This window comes from Lactuca sativa, chromosome 1 (genome assembly GCF_002870075.4).
Source record: "Lactuca sativa cultivar Salinas chromosome 1, Lsat_Salinas_v11, whole genome shotgun sequence".
Taxonomy (NCBI): Eukaryota; Viridiplantae; Streptophyta; class Magnoliopsida; order Asterales; family Asteraceae; genus Lactuca; species Lactuca sativa.
The window spans coordinates 7683786-7699141 of NC_056623.2; the positions used below are offsets into that span (position 1 = coordinate 7683786).

General features: G+C 39.5%; 1 non-coding gene across 1 annotated transcript; it reads left to right on the forward strand.

Annotated features, from left to right (window-relative positions):
• The first annotated feature begins 829 nt into the window (after window positions 1–829).
• On the forward strand, window positions 830–936 carry LOC111906524 (small nucleolar RNA R71). The gene has a single exon (XR_002855242.1). It is a non-coding gene; the product is annotated as a small nucleolar RNA R71 (small nucleolar RNA).
• The last annotated feature ends 14420 nt before the right edge of the window (window positions 937–15356 follow it).

Genomic DNA, 15356 nt, shown 5'->3' on the forward strand with positions numbered 1-15356 from the left:
TGGTTCCACTTCTAGTGCTTCTAGGAACTCAGAGATGGCCTCTTCTACAGTATCAATCATCATTACATGGGATTGAGCATTCTTTTCGAGAAATTGTGAGGATAATTTGTTGCTCACCAAAGTAGTTAATTGACTAACTTGGACTTCTAAATTATGGATCGATGGTTGATGATTTCTTAAAGAGGCTTGCTGGTCAATCATCATTATGTGCTATTCTTTCATCATTTTCATGTGTTCCTTTAGCACTACATCGGTGTCATCATGCCTTTTCTCGAAAGCTTCCATAAATTTGGTCAAAATGTTTTCCAAGTCTACTTTCTTTTCGGCTGGTGGTTGCTCTTTTTGGTAGATGTCTCGGTCTATCTGCTTATATTTTTCTTCCTTTTGCCTCTTGTATTCATCATATGGCAGCCACTCTTTCTTTGGTTTTCTCCAGTCCTCATCATACTTATCCCCACTCGAGTAGAAAACTTGAGCTTTTTTGTACCCGTTATCATCTAAGCTGCAATCCTTGGTCTAGTGTGGACCATTGCACCTTTCACATCAAACTCTTACTGCATGAAGTGATTGGTCCATTTGGGTCAATATCCAGTCCATAGTATTGAGCATCGCCATCATAGCAGCCATCTCTTCAGAATGTGCACCCCCACTGCCTTTTGCTCCATCTTGTCTTGGGTTGTGGTACTCATGAGAGTGTCATGCGAATTCTTCAACTAAATCCTTGACCTCCCTTGGATTCTTCTTTGTCAATGGCCCTTGAGAATAAAGGAGTTGTCTTGTCATAACATTGACCCCATCATAGAAAATAGACATCTCTTGTTGAACATTTAGATCATGTTGAGGATAATTCCTCAACAACCCCTTGTAGTGCTCCCAAGCTTCATATAGCGACTCCCCCGGTTGTTGCTCAAAGTTGGCTATTGCCTTCTTGTGTTTAGCTATCTTGGAAGGTGGGCAAAATTGATCTAGAAATTCCTCACGCATTTGAGCCAAAGTAGTGATTGTACCAGGAGGAAGTGCTTTCAACCAGTCTTTTGCAGCTCCTTTGAAAGTGATGATGGGTTTTAGGCATAAGAACAATCCTATGTGCTCATACAAACCCTAATGCTTGGATCTAGGTTTCTCTATTGTACATGCTTTGAATCCAAGACTAATAAACATAGATCTAACATATTATAAACTGAATTAGGGTTTAGAGAATTACCTTTGATTGTTATATAGAAATAACAATCAATTCCTTGCTTGGATTGGCTTCAAAAGCTTAGTGCCTCAAGTGCTGCACCTCTAATGGAGTCACAAACACCTTATGCAACTTGGATGAAGAGGAGAAGAAGAGAGGCTGCCCAAAAACGACTAGAAACCCTAGAGAATTAGTTGTCCACGTTTTTGGGGCCTAAGGGGTCCTTTATATACTTGTGTGGGCTGCTAGGGTTTTAGTCAAAACCCTAATGGACAGCTTAAACTCTAAGCAACCCATGAAACCTTTTGGATAAGGCCATGGACGAAAATATGATGGGCTTCCATCATAATTTCGTTCACCCCTTATTCCTTTAGCAATCCTTAGCCCAATAACTCAATTATCCAATAATTGCAGTCCAGTCCCCTAAATTTAATTAATCTCTTTTAGCCACAAAATTAATTATCAATTAATTCTTGACTAATACTAATTAAACAATATGATTTCTCCTTTAATATATTATTCTCATAATATATTAATAAATCATATTTAAACCTTTCTCTCCTTAAATCATCCTACATATTGCTATGGTGAAGGCAACCCAAAAGGACCATGCTCATAATCGGGTCAAGTACATACCAAAATAGTTATGGACTTAGACACTAATCCAACAGTCTCCCACTGGGATAAGTCTAATAACTATTTTCCATATGACTTCCGAACCTGATCAGCAATCGTAGCTTTCAAAGCCGCTGTCAACTCTGATCTTATCAGATAGCGTGTCCTCTAGATAAGGGATCATATATTCCTCCATTCTAAAGATATCGTATAGACATAAGACATGAATTTTAATCATTCTCTCTATACTGTTTCCCGACTTCTGATTTATGACGACTGATAACAGACTACAATTGAACACATCAACTTAGTCCCGGCTTGGCCAAGCGCTTAGGTATCATCACTAAATCATCGAGAGGCCCACATATATTGCTTTTATCCCACTTTGGGTAAAAGGAATGGATAAACTTCGACTCAAATGCTCGCTTGCATTTATTGATCAAATCACACACAACAATAAGTTTTATAACACCAAGTTATTGGTGCGTTTACTTATTATCAATGTACAACCGACCAACAAATAACAACTCACACGTCTCGGTTTCAAGAATATACAATATTATCGTCTCACTAATCACTCGTGATAAAACCATGAAGTGATCCAAGTGAGCGTGGGTTTAGTCCAATACTCTAATCTTATCAAAGCACTCATGAACTCTGCAGCAAACTTGTGCTATGTCTAAACCTTTCAGACAGTCTACAGACTCTTCATGACAGTCTTCCTTCATACTTACTTCCAACGTATGGCCGACTGTGGATGTTTTAATAACCTAGTTATTCTGGAAGTCAAAACATGCAAACTGAAACATAACAATAATGCTTAATCCTATATGGCCCCAAACTTGTGAGAGTAAATAAAACACTTCTATTTATCCACCATATTGATTACTCATTATTTATCATTTAATGTTTCGGATAATCAACTCATTACTTGAATTACAACAACAATTTGTCCCATGCTCTAAGCATGCACACTTTGTTTCCTATGGTCCATGCTTTGTGAAATAAACCTTTTCAATGATGCTCATTTCACAATTCCTCAATCCCCATTGTTAGTGTAAGAACACAAGGTTCTTGCCACTACTAGAATATGCTAGATTCTAACATTTTACGCAACGATCCTTTCGCAAAGTCATAGCACAAAAGTCATCAAGACTTGGCCAATGAAATTACAAGGTACTCTATCGCAAATTGTTACAAGACAATTCTATAGACGTGAAGTCTCACATTCAAAGTATATTCCTTTGAACATCCTTCTTGCATAAAAGTTTCTAATCTAGACATAGATTCTTAATATGCAACCCCTAATATGGAAACATTTCCACATTTTCCATATTACAACTCATTCTTAATAGAATCTTATCTATTCATAATAATGTTGATATGGTCCATCCAATACCATACTTCCAACTACTTACAAGCGACCAATCCTCAGCGAATTTTGGATCGTCCTTTGATAGTTGTTCAATTATTTTAGTCAAAACCAATTCTAGTCCTTTTTCCCTCTTAATGCGCTAGACATTTGGAAAAAAAATTTAGAATGGTAAAATATTATAGCATTTGCAATCGATCCTATACCCGAAGCGTATGGGACACGATGCATAATGTCTTACATAAAGATATGATACTTTACCAATCTTTTGCCATAATATTTTATGTGTCATGTTCTCACAATTCGAACTATGAAGAGGGATGCCGTAATCATAATCGAAATTTAAGAACACACAATGTATCCTTTGACTGAAGATATAAAAATTTCTCAATCTAAGCTTTAGATTTTGAAACGAAGTAAAATATTCTCTCCCTTAATTATATCAAAACAACTTTTCAACCCATGCAACTTTGCAAATTGAATATTTGTTTTTCTATAATTAATATTGCTAACTTGCAATACTCGCCATGATAATCATACAATCATAACACTTATGCTCCCACTATCATGATGATTATTATCATATAAGCATAACACTTATGCTCCCACTAGCTTTGACATGTATTTAAAAAACAAATGAACTTCCAGAAAAACAATGCCTATTGAATTTCTGAAATTCATATTTTTAATACTAGATGCTTCGATAAGCCTTTATCTAAGCTTCTTAAAATTATACACCTTTGCCTTAGATAGCTCATATGTGTGCTTAAACAATTTAGAACTTATGTTACTAAGTTCCAAATGTTCAAACTAATTGTCAAATCTCACAATTCGAACTATGGAAAGGGATGCCGTAACCATAATCGAATTTGAGAATACAATTTTCACAATTGCTATTTTCTTAAGATCTCTCTTAGTGAAAGCATTTCCTCACAGTCATTTTCATGAAGTAGGGAATCTTATGACACTTAGATTTTACGGTGTATGAGTTCCTATCCATGTGAATTTTCCAAAACCAAAGTTTGTGACAAATTCAACCTCATATGGACTGAACTTTCTTAATCTTGATTTCTTGCCTTATGGTAACACGAGTGCCCACCATGTCTTCCAAGTAGTTTAGTAATTTTTCCTTACATATCAATGTACTTTCCATCGACTAAGGCTCTAGTATGCATTCAAATGAGAACTCATAGAACTCACATACACAATTAACTCAATTGGAATGGCATAGAAACAAAATAATGTCAGCACGACAGGTTGTAAACCTCAAGTCGTGTGCTAGTGATGATCTATAAGGTTTATTCTTGATTTGTTCTTGAAACCCTTCAAGACCATTAAGACTCCCACTGACTCCTTGATATATAAGATTCTCTTGTCAAGAAACATTTCTTGACAAAGCAAATATTCAAGAGTTAGTGTAGTTCTTATCAAGACAAAACACTTCACATAATTGGTCCTAGTTGGTCTCTATCTTATCCAAGACAGCACAACTTACCAATTTCAAATGTGCAAGAATAAGAAAACTTTTCCAAGTTCCACATTTGATGAGTGTTATAAACCTACTTAAGACTTTTCACTCAATGTCACAATCTTGACTCTAAGACTTGATATTGGAACGAAGTATGATTGACTTATTGATTTAACCATTTCTACAATACTCGATTCCTCTTCTTAGACATGCAATTGCACTAAGACTCACTTAGAGGATCTATTGAGACATGGTTCTTAATCTTTAAGACTTATCATAAAGCACAATAAAAGGTACTCTCCCTTCTTCTTAGAAAAGAGAAACTTTTATCTTTCTGCCTACTTGATTCTTCTTTATTCGTTCTACTATTCATTGAAACTCTTTCAATCAACTCAGAATTACACTTAATCTTATAAGTATAACCATTTTTACTAAACTTTAGTAAATCATGACGAATATCTTTGTCACTCTTGTGGTGGACTTGATCAACGCACAACCTTGTGTACTTGATCTCCTTGTCCTTCAATTGACACTTTGCCAAAGAATTAGTCTAAGTTTCCCAAATGTGAAAGTTTTTCATTCATCATACAATACACATTGCATGATTCCAAGTTTCTGTCCAATTGAAACTTGGGCGATGAGAAACTCTCCCTATTTGGTAAACTTTTGATATTTCCACAAATAACATAATTAAGAATCAAATCCATTTTGCTAACAATAGAAGTACACAAACATCAATTTTTCATATATTTCATTCCAAGGATAAACAAATAAGATAAAAACCAAAATTTATTTTATTCATAAAAACAGCGGAAAACATATCCTTACAATGCAAAATTCAAATGAAAAACTATGCAATCATATACTCCTAACAATTCTATCATAACTTCCTAAGCTCATAATCTGATCTTCAAATTCATGTGATCGAAATCCATTTCTTCGTGATCAGACTCATCTTGCTCTTCCATCAAACTTCCTCTATTTTCTCTAATCCTGCAAAACATGCCAATGTAATCTTATCACATTATGAATAAAGAATAGGAATTTAAATGGAGTTAGATAGTGGATTTTATACCTGAATTAGAGCCATACTTATCGACTCTCCTATCTATTAGATTCTTCAGGTCCTTCGGGCAGCTTCGTATCCATTGCCCCTTCCCTTAGCAGCAGGAACAGGTGGTGTCCATGGAAGCATGGTTGGTTGAGTTATCAGACAAATATGCTCCATTACTTCGCCAAATCATTTCTGATTCAGCAACAATAAGCATGTAAGTCAAGTCAATGAGGGTTGTGTCAAGTTTCATCATATGATACTCTCTTATGAACTTATCATATGATTCAGGGAGTGACTGAAGAACCCAGTCCATAGCCAACTTATTTGAGATACACGCACCCAACATAATCAACCTATCAATGTGTGATTTCGTCCCTAGGATGTGAGCACACACGGGTTTGCCATCTTGATGTTCCATTTCCAATAGGGATTCGGTGATCTTGAACCTTTCAAATCTTCGATCATTAGGGTTAGGGAGAACAACGGGAGGAAGAGGAGGAAGTGAAATCAAGCTAGTCCACAGTGATCCTTCACTTTGAATCAAGCTTTCACTTTCATTAGGAACACTTTTTCCTTGGGATTCGGGAATACCACAGTTAGAGTCAGACATCTACAAAACGGGATAAAATTCAAGGTAAGTTGATTGAGTCCTTAATAAAACACTCAAATGAGTTATTAAGGCTAGGATCCAACACAATATTCTACAACCTAGAAAAGGGATGCCGTAATCTAGTTGCAAAATATTTGAAGGTAGGTAAATGACGATTTACCAATTTCCACCATGAAAAACGAAAAGGAAAATTAAGTTTTAAATGAATTGAAACTCCTAGATCTTTTGAGATTCATTGAACTTTTCAATGGCATGTTTAATCTTGATTATGCCCTACTATTTGTGACTGGGATGCCGAGGATCACAAATAAGGTGTGAATAACCATACGAATCACGTGGTGCACCCAATGCTACAATCACCTAATCAATGTTCCGGTTAGCCACACACGCTCCATTGATCTATGACAAACATAGAGTCACCCTTCGCTACCAATGTCATCCCCAAATTAGCGTGCCGGTTAACCACACACGCTCCACTAACGTTTGATAGGGGTGCGAAGTGTAACTCTATGGATTAGCATACAATTTCACATTTTTCCTAAAGTAACTATGATTTGGGAATTTGAAAAAGCATTTAGTTACTTTGTACTTCATTATACTTATAATGGAAGGTTTCTGTCCTATCCTACCCGTTCGGCTAACGACCCTCCACTAGTCAAGAGTGCGGTGGGTAAGAGTGGATACCCATTCAATCGCCATTTTATAGGCAATTTCCTTAAACACCCCTTATAGACCAGCTTCGTGAATGAGGCCTACTAACGGTAAGACTGACTGTTTACTCATACATATATAATACTAGACTTTTAATGTTATATATAGTATATGGTGTATTTTACACTTTTAAAATACTAGGTGGTTTAACTTAGTAAATTATACTTTTAATTTAATTAAATGTAAACCAAAAACTTTATGGGTTTATTAAATCACTTTTTAATTATGCACTTTAATTTATTAATAAAACCATAAGGGTGTGATTTGAACTTTTCAAATTACTAGGGTTTTAGTATTTAACATTTCAAAATTAAACTTTTAGTCAAATTTTAAATTCCAAAACTTGAGGGAAAGTTTTGAAACATTTCAAAACATTATTGATCAAATAACAAATAATTCAAATTAAACAATTAATTTCATAATTATCTATATTTGACCTAATCTTATCTTAGTCACTAGATAATTACCAAATAATTTGAAATAATCCATATTTATCATATAAACAACCAATATTTAAAAGATTTGAAATTATCTATTGTTTTGGCAAGGATAATCATTAATTTAAGATAAAAATCGGATTTTTACTTCAAAAAATGAATTATGCATCAAATCCAAGTCAAAGCAGTAGCTAAATCCCGAAATACCCTCTGCCTGACGCACTGGCTCGCCGAGTCAGACCTGGACTCGCCGAGTAGGGCCAACTCGCCGAGTTGTGTCGGGCAGAGGCAAAAAACTCGATTTTAAGCAAACAAAACAGTTAGGCATCACATACAACTGAAACCAATCAAGGCTCTGATACCATTGATGGGTTTTAGACATAAGAACAATCCTATGTGCTCATACAAACCCTAATGCTTGGATCTAGGTTTCTCTATTGTACATGCTTTGAATCCAAGACTAATAAACATAGATCTAACATATTATAAACTGAATTAGGGTTTAGAGAATTACCTTTGATTGTTATATAGCAATAACAATCAATTCCTTGCTTGGATTGGCTTCAAAAGCTTAGTGCCTCAAGTGCTGCACCTCTAATGGAGTCACAAACACCTTATGCAACTTGGATGAAGAGGAGAAGAAGAAAGGCTGCCCAAAAACGACTAGAAACCCTAGAGAATTAGTTGTCCACGTTTTTGGGGCCTAAGGGGTCCTTTATATACTTGTGTGGGCTGCTAGGGTTTCAGTCGAAACCCTAATGGACAGCTTAAACTCTAAGCAGCCCATGGAACCTTCTGGATAAGGCCATGGACGAAAATATGATGGGCTTCCATCATAATTTCGTTCACCCCTTATTCCTTTAGCATTCCTTTGCCTAATAACTCAATTATCCAATAATTGCAGTCCAGTCCCCTAAATTTAATTAATCTCTTTTAGCCACAAAATTAGTTATCAATTAATTCTTGACTAATACTAATTAAACAATATGATTTCTCCTTTAATATATTATTCTCATAATATATTAATAAATCATATTTAAACCTTTCTCTCCTTAAATCATCCTACATATTGATATGGTGAAGGCAACCCAAAAGGACCATGCTCATAATTGGGTCAAGTACATACCAAAATAGTTATGGACTTAGACACTAATCCAACAAGTGACTGGTAGCATCCTTAGTAAGATGGCATCTCTATTGACATTCGGGACACTGAAGTAGTCAGCAATGTCGTTGACCTCATCTAGATGCTTAAATGCATCCTCATGATCCTTCCCATAAAATGGTATATCCTTAAGTGCAGTGAGGATATGTCCTTTCAACTCGAATGTGGCAGCGGCAGGTATCGGTGGTTGTATTAATCCCTGACCAACATCTTCTTGAATACGCTCTTTGTAAGCTCCCATTGACATTTCTTCAATGTTAGCCATTTCGTTGTTTGGATCGTCTTCGGGTTCGCTCGTTTATAGTTCAAACTCGTTCTCGGACTCGTATTCAGACTCGTTTTGGATAGGTATTTGATCTAAACTTGCAACCTTGCTCTTGTCCTTTGTAGATGAGCTTGATTCTCCCATTTTCTTCCCCGACTTATTTGAGAACACTGACTTGACTTCTTGTAAGGGTGTCTTCTTTGGTGTTTGATCTTCTTTCACGTTCTTATCTTTCTTTTTGTGAAGGGCAGACTCTGGATCTTCAAGAGGTGGCACCAAAGGTGTGTTGGACCCTCTGGTCATGTACTCCTGCAAAATAAACAAATATAAAAACATAAAACTGAAGAAAAACTAAATAAAAATTGTCTGCTGACTGGCCACCACGACGTGGTAAAGGTCAACACCTCGTGTTGTCGCAGAAAAACTAATAGAAAAGAAAAACGAAGAAAAATGAAAAACTACTGGATTCACGTCGTGAGCTTAAGGCTCACGTCGTGAATCTGGTACCGAAACAAAAACCTAAGCCAAATAAACTTTTTGCATGTTTTACCCCACAAAAAAGATCGATCAATATAAAGCAAATAAATAAACAATCAAATAAGCCGTTCCCTGGCAACGGCGCCAAAAACTTGATGCGTGCAATTAGCTACACCTAATTTTAATATTTATAGCCTAACTACCTTACTAACTAAATTGCACCTAGGCAGTGTACCTAGTCAAAATTATAGAATAGTTGGGTAAGTCAGGTGTCAATCACAGGGACAGTTTTGACTTATTAATTTATCTACTACTAAATTAACCTCATTACTAACAAATGAAGGGTTTTTATATGATTTTGCACGATCAGACGAACTTAACTCAAATTCAATCAATTACTAAAAACACTCTTGTTTAGTTCGAATCCACTTCTTCTTTATGGTTAGCTAACAATTATGGATTATCAAGTTGGTTGTTATTGTATTAGTAATTTAAGTCTAAATTTACTAATATTCAACTAATTCATGCAAACTATGTATGGTCACACACAATCAAACACAAAATAAGTTGTAGATTATGAATTTACTATGTAAGATTAGGCAAACAAAATTATGGTCATAATTTATGTTCTCTAGCACAGCTAAATTTATTTACTTTAATTACTATCTAAGATTTTGGTCAATCCTAGCTCTAGCAATTTAATGTTCACTAAATCACTAGGTTTCAAGTTCATGTAATTTAATAATCACAAAGATACACAAAACATGAATCTAAGCAACTAAAGAAACAAATATTAACATGCTAGGTAGTACAAATCAAACACAAGCAAATTACCATGTAACATACGGATTTCTTGGTATCATAAATTGAGTATTTATTTTGAGCCAAGGAGAGGGACTCGATGAGTTGACGCCTAGACTCGTCGAGTAGGATCGCAACTACTGACTAGGATTAATGAACGGACTCGACGAGTCCGCGCTGTGGACAGAAACCCTAAATCTTTGGGTCTAAGCCCTATTTAAGGGACCTTATGGCCTTCGTTGCGGCCACTTATTCCCCCTTGAGAAACACTAGTGAGCCAGAAAGCTGAGAGAGAGAGAGAGAGAAGGCTAATTTCACCACCATAGTGAATTCTTGCAAGGAAGGAAGGAGGATTCAATCTAGGCTGCTTAGAGGAGGGCTCATAACTTCTTCTACTTCTCCAAGGGCTTCTGTTCAGGTATGAATCCATGCCTATTTCGTGTATAAAGTAGATTTCTGGAATCTAGGGTTTCTTTACCCTTTATTTTGTTGGAATATAGAGCTTGTGAAGTCCCATTGAGGAATAGACTTTAGATCTGGACTTTGAGAGGTCCAAAGAGTCCCAACAACCAAGCTTTATGTTGTTACATGAGGATGATGAGCTTAGGACTCCATTTTTAGGGCTATTTCTTCAAATAGAGCTATATGTGTGATGCATGAACGTAAAGTTCATACCTTTATGTGACTTTTGGGTGTTAGAAGGTCAGATCTATAGGTTAGAGAAACAGATCTAACCTCAGAAGGTCATTTGAGTATCATCATGGAAGAAACTCGTCAAGTCCATGAGCAGACTCGACAAGTCGGATCGTGTTGCACCACGGTTCGTTATCAGGGGTGACCCGTCGAGAGGAAGGTTAACTCGATGAGTCGAGTGAGGCTTAGGAGGATTCAGAGGACACGCATGGACTCGCCGAGTCACCCGAGTGCACTCGACGAGTCTGGTCAAAGTTGGACCGTTGACTGGAAGTGACTTTTAGGGTTTGGTCAACATTTGGACATTGGACCCTTGGAGGGGTAAAATGGTCTTTTTCCCTTTTGAGAGAATATAGGGAGGGACTAGTCTAGCCTTTGAGAGCCGTATTAATTAGAGATAATTATTTTGTGTGTGATTAGGCGGAGGCTAGATCAGCATTTCGAGTTCGAGTTATCCGTGTTACCAAGGTGAGTCTTCTCATTATACATTACCTAGAGTGGTATCTATGTGCAGACCGGAGGGTCTTATTAGTTATGTGTATGTTTGAGTTTATGTGCATTGTGATATATGTATGCTATGTGTGATATAGAACGAACCGGAGGGTCCAACAATTTAGACCGGACCGGAAGGTCGAATGAGCTAGACCAGACTGGAGGGTCCAACGAGCTACGGGACTGGAGGGTCCCGCTGAAACACATTAACCGGAAGGTCATACCGAGTTATAGTCTTGAGTGGCTTATGTGCTATATGTGGTATTTTGGGGAACTCACTAAGCATTTATACTTACCGTGTTGTGTGATATGTGTTTCAGGTACCAGCGAGGATCGCGGGAAGGCGTCGGCATGATTTGTACACACTAGCAGAGGATTATGTTTTGAGATTCTGGGATATGTTTTATTATGATGACATTTGATACATGAGATTCTGAGAATATTGCTTGAGTTTTATTATGTTGAAAAATGAAAATTTGTTTTAAAAATTACGTTGTTACAAGTTGGTATCAGAGCCTTGGTTTGAGGGATTTGGATGCACCTTCGGGCGTATCTGAACTCAAACTGAGGATTTGAGAAAAAATTTCATAAAAGAAACAATTTTTCTAAAAAGAGAAAAAGATTTTGAGAAATGCAGAACGGAGCAGTGTGTACGATCAACCAGCGCCCGAATGGTGATTTCCCAAAATACCCTTTCATTATGTGTTATGAGATATTATGTGATATGCTATGCATGCTAGAGTAGACCAGGTATTCATATTTAGGACTAGAGTAGGCCTGATTTGTGATGCCTTAGCCTAAAGATTACTGCTACTATGAGATACTTCGAGAGTAAGTAGGTAGCATCGAGGAGCTTATGAGTGGTCGACTGGAGGGTAGCCTGAGTTTGGTGAGATATAGAGTACTTGTGACCTGGGATCCTAGGAGGAGGACTTGGGGTGAATACCCATGTGTTGTGGAAGGTAGTATAAGGACCGTACTACTGGAAACACCGGATCGGTGAGCAGTCCAAGTATGAATCCTTAGGGTACTAAATAACAAGTAGGGTTAAGTATCGAGTGCGAGTATACTCGAGCGAGTCTCTGATTTATTTTGTGCTGTATTTCAGAGACATCATGGTTGGGACGTGCTACAACCCAGGAGGCAGTGGTGCCAGTGATGAGGAGATCCGCAGGTTGATTCATGAGGAGGTGGTGGCAGCCATACGAGCTGAGATTCCTGAGATGTTTGGGTCTATCAAGACCACTTTGATTGAGACGTTTGACGAGCAGTATGCTTATCTTACCGAGGCTGTCGTTGCTGCAGCCACCGCAGCCGTTGCCGCTGCCAGGCCACATGGGGGTGACTCGTTGCTGTACCGAGAGTTCAGGGACACGAAGCCACCAGAGTTTGATGGGACTCAGGATCTGATAGCCGCGATGAGGTGGATCTCTGACATTGACGGATGCTTCTACACTTGTTCTTGTCCAGAGCATCTGAGGGTACAGATCGCACTGAACCAGCTTCGCTTGGGAGCGAAGGACTGGTGGAAGTTTGTGACATCAGATTTTACTCCTGCAGAGCTTACCGCAGTGACCTGGGAGAGGTTCACCATTATGTTCAGAGAAGAGTATGTTCCCTAGGTGGAGAGGGAACGTTTGGCCCGGGAGTTCTTGTCCCTCAAGCAGGGGACGAAGTCCTTGATTGTGATTACACGAATGTTTCATGAGAGGGCGTTGTTTTTCCCTGGGCACATGTCTACTGAGCAGGCATGTATGAGTCGATATCTGAGCATACTGAGGAGGGAAATTTGTGAGTTCGTGACGAACTCGATGTACCGGACATTTTCCGAGCTTCAGGAAAATGCTCGGAAGAGGGAGATCGAGCTTGAGACTCAGGCCAGGGAGGAGGCCGAGTCTCAGAGGAGGGATAGGCAGCTGGTTTAGTCTCAACCGACAGCCAAGCGGGAAAAGCCAGCTGATTCGAGATCTGGGGGCCAGAAGGGCCGTACTTGCGGGAAGTACGGCAAGACTCATGATGGGACGTGCAGAGCGGGTGTGTGCTACAAGTATGGGAAGGAGGGGCATATCGCGAGGGAGTACCCCAAGGGATTTTCGGTTTGCTTTCACTGCAACCAGACAGGCCATTGGAAGGCCGAGTGTCCACAGCTACTACAGGGATCTGCACCTGCTGCTAGGGCTGCCGAGCCCCGACCAGCGAAGGTCGAGGCACCATAGGCCCATGGGAGAGCCTTCCAGTTAACAGCGGAGGAGGTCCGCGCAGCGCCAGATGTCGTGGCTGGTATGTATTCTTTATTTACTTATGTTGAGTTTGAGATTTTGTGCTTATATTGTGGTATGCATAAGTACTTTTCTTGTGAGTTATGTACCTCCTTTGGTGTTATTTGACTCGGGTGCGAGTCGATCTTTCGTGTCATTAGCATTTCGTCAGCACATCAGTGCCCGATGAGAGGCGTTGAGTCGACCTCTACGAGTTTCTATAGCTGACGAGCGAGCGATTTATGCTACAGATGTGATTCGAGGATGTGTACTCGAAATTTTCGGTGTTGAGTTCCCGATAGACCTGGTACCGATTGTGATAGGTGATGTCTGTGTCATTGTGGGCATGAACTGGTTGAGCCGATTTGGAGCTGTTATAGACTACGAGTGACAATTGGTGACCATACGAGACCCTAGTGGGGGAGTGCTTATGGTGTATGGCGAGGGTACCCGGTCTGGGTCAGCGTTTTGTACGGCTGCCATGGCGAGGCAGAGTCTACAGCAGGGCTGTAGAGGGTTCGTAGCCTATGTGATGGATACGCGAGCTGCCGTAGAGAGCCCGAGTTCTGTCTGTGAGGTACCAATAATGCGAGAGTTTCCGAATGTTTTCCCCAAAGAGTTTCTGGGTGTGCCTCCCAAGAGGCAGGTGGAGTTTCACATCAATTTGATTCCGGGGCAGCACCTATTACCAAGGCACCCTATCGCCTTGCGCCACTAGAGATGCAAGATTTATCCTCGCAGCTGCAGGAGCTATTAGGGAAGGGATTCATCCGACCGAGTAGCTCGCCGTGGGGAGCGCCGATCCTTTTTGTCAAGAAAAAGGATGGTTCACACCGGATGTGCATTGATTATTGGGAGTTGAACAAATTAACGGTCAAGAACCGTTATCCATTACCGAGGATCGATGATCTGTTCGATCAGTTGCAGGGTGCGTCTTGGTTTTCCAAGATAGACCTGAGGTCTGGATATCACCAGATGAGAGTGCGTGCACAAGATATCCAGAAGACAGCGTTTAGAACTCGTTATGGGCATTACAAGTTCGTGGTGATGCCGTTTGGGCTCACCAATGCACCAGCAGCGTTCATGGACCTCATGAATCGAGTATTTAGGCCGATGTTAGATCGATCGGTGATCATGTTCATTGACAACATATTTTAGTGTATTCGAAGACCAGAGAGCAGCATGAGGAGCACCTGAGGGAGATCCTCAGAGTATTGAGATCGGAGAGGCTTTATGTCAAATTCTACAAGTGTGATTTCTAGTTACGAGAGGTCCAGTTCTTGGGACATCTCATTAATCAGAATGGGATATTGGTCGATCCGGCCAAGATTGAGGCTGTGATGAGTTGGGAGGTGCCGAGATCTCCACCGAGATCAGGAGCTTTCTGGGGTTGGCCGGCTACTATCGGAGATTTATCCGGGATTTCTCCAAGATTGTCGTTCCCCTCACCATATTGACCCGGAAGGGCGTTGCTTTTTCTTGGGGTCCAGAGCAGCAGACCTCGTTTGAGACCCTTTGCCAGAGACTATGCGAAGCCCCGGTGTTAGCCCTTCAGGAGTTGGGGGCGATGGTGTTCGCCCTCAAGATATGGCGCCATTATTTGTATGGGGTTCGGTGTACCATATACACAAATCACAAGAGTTTGAAGTATCTGATGGATCAGCCCAACCTGAATATGCGCCAGAGGAAATGGTTGGATGTGGTAAAGGATTACGACTATGAGATCATGTACCACCCGGGCAAGGCTAACGTGGTAGC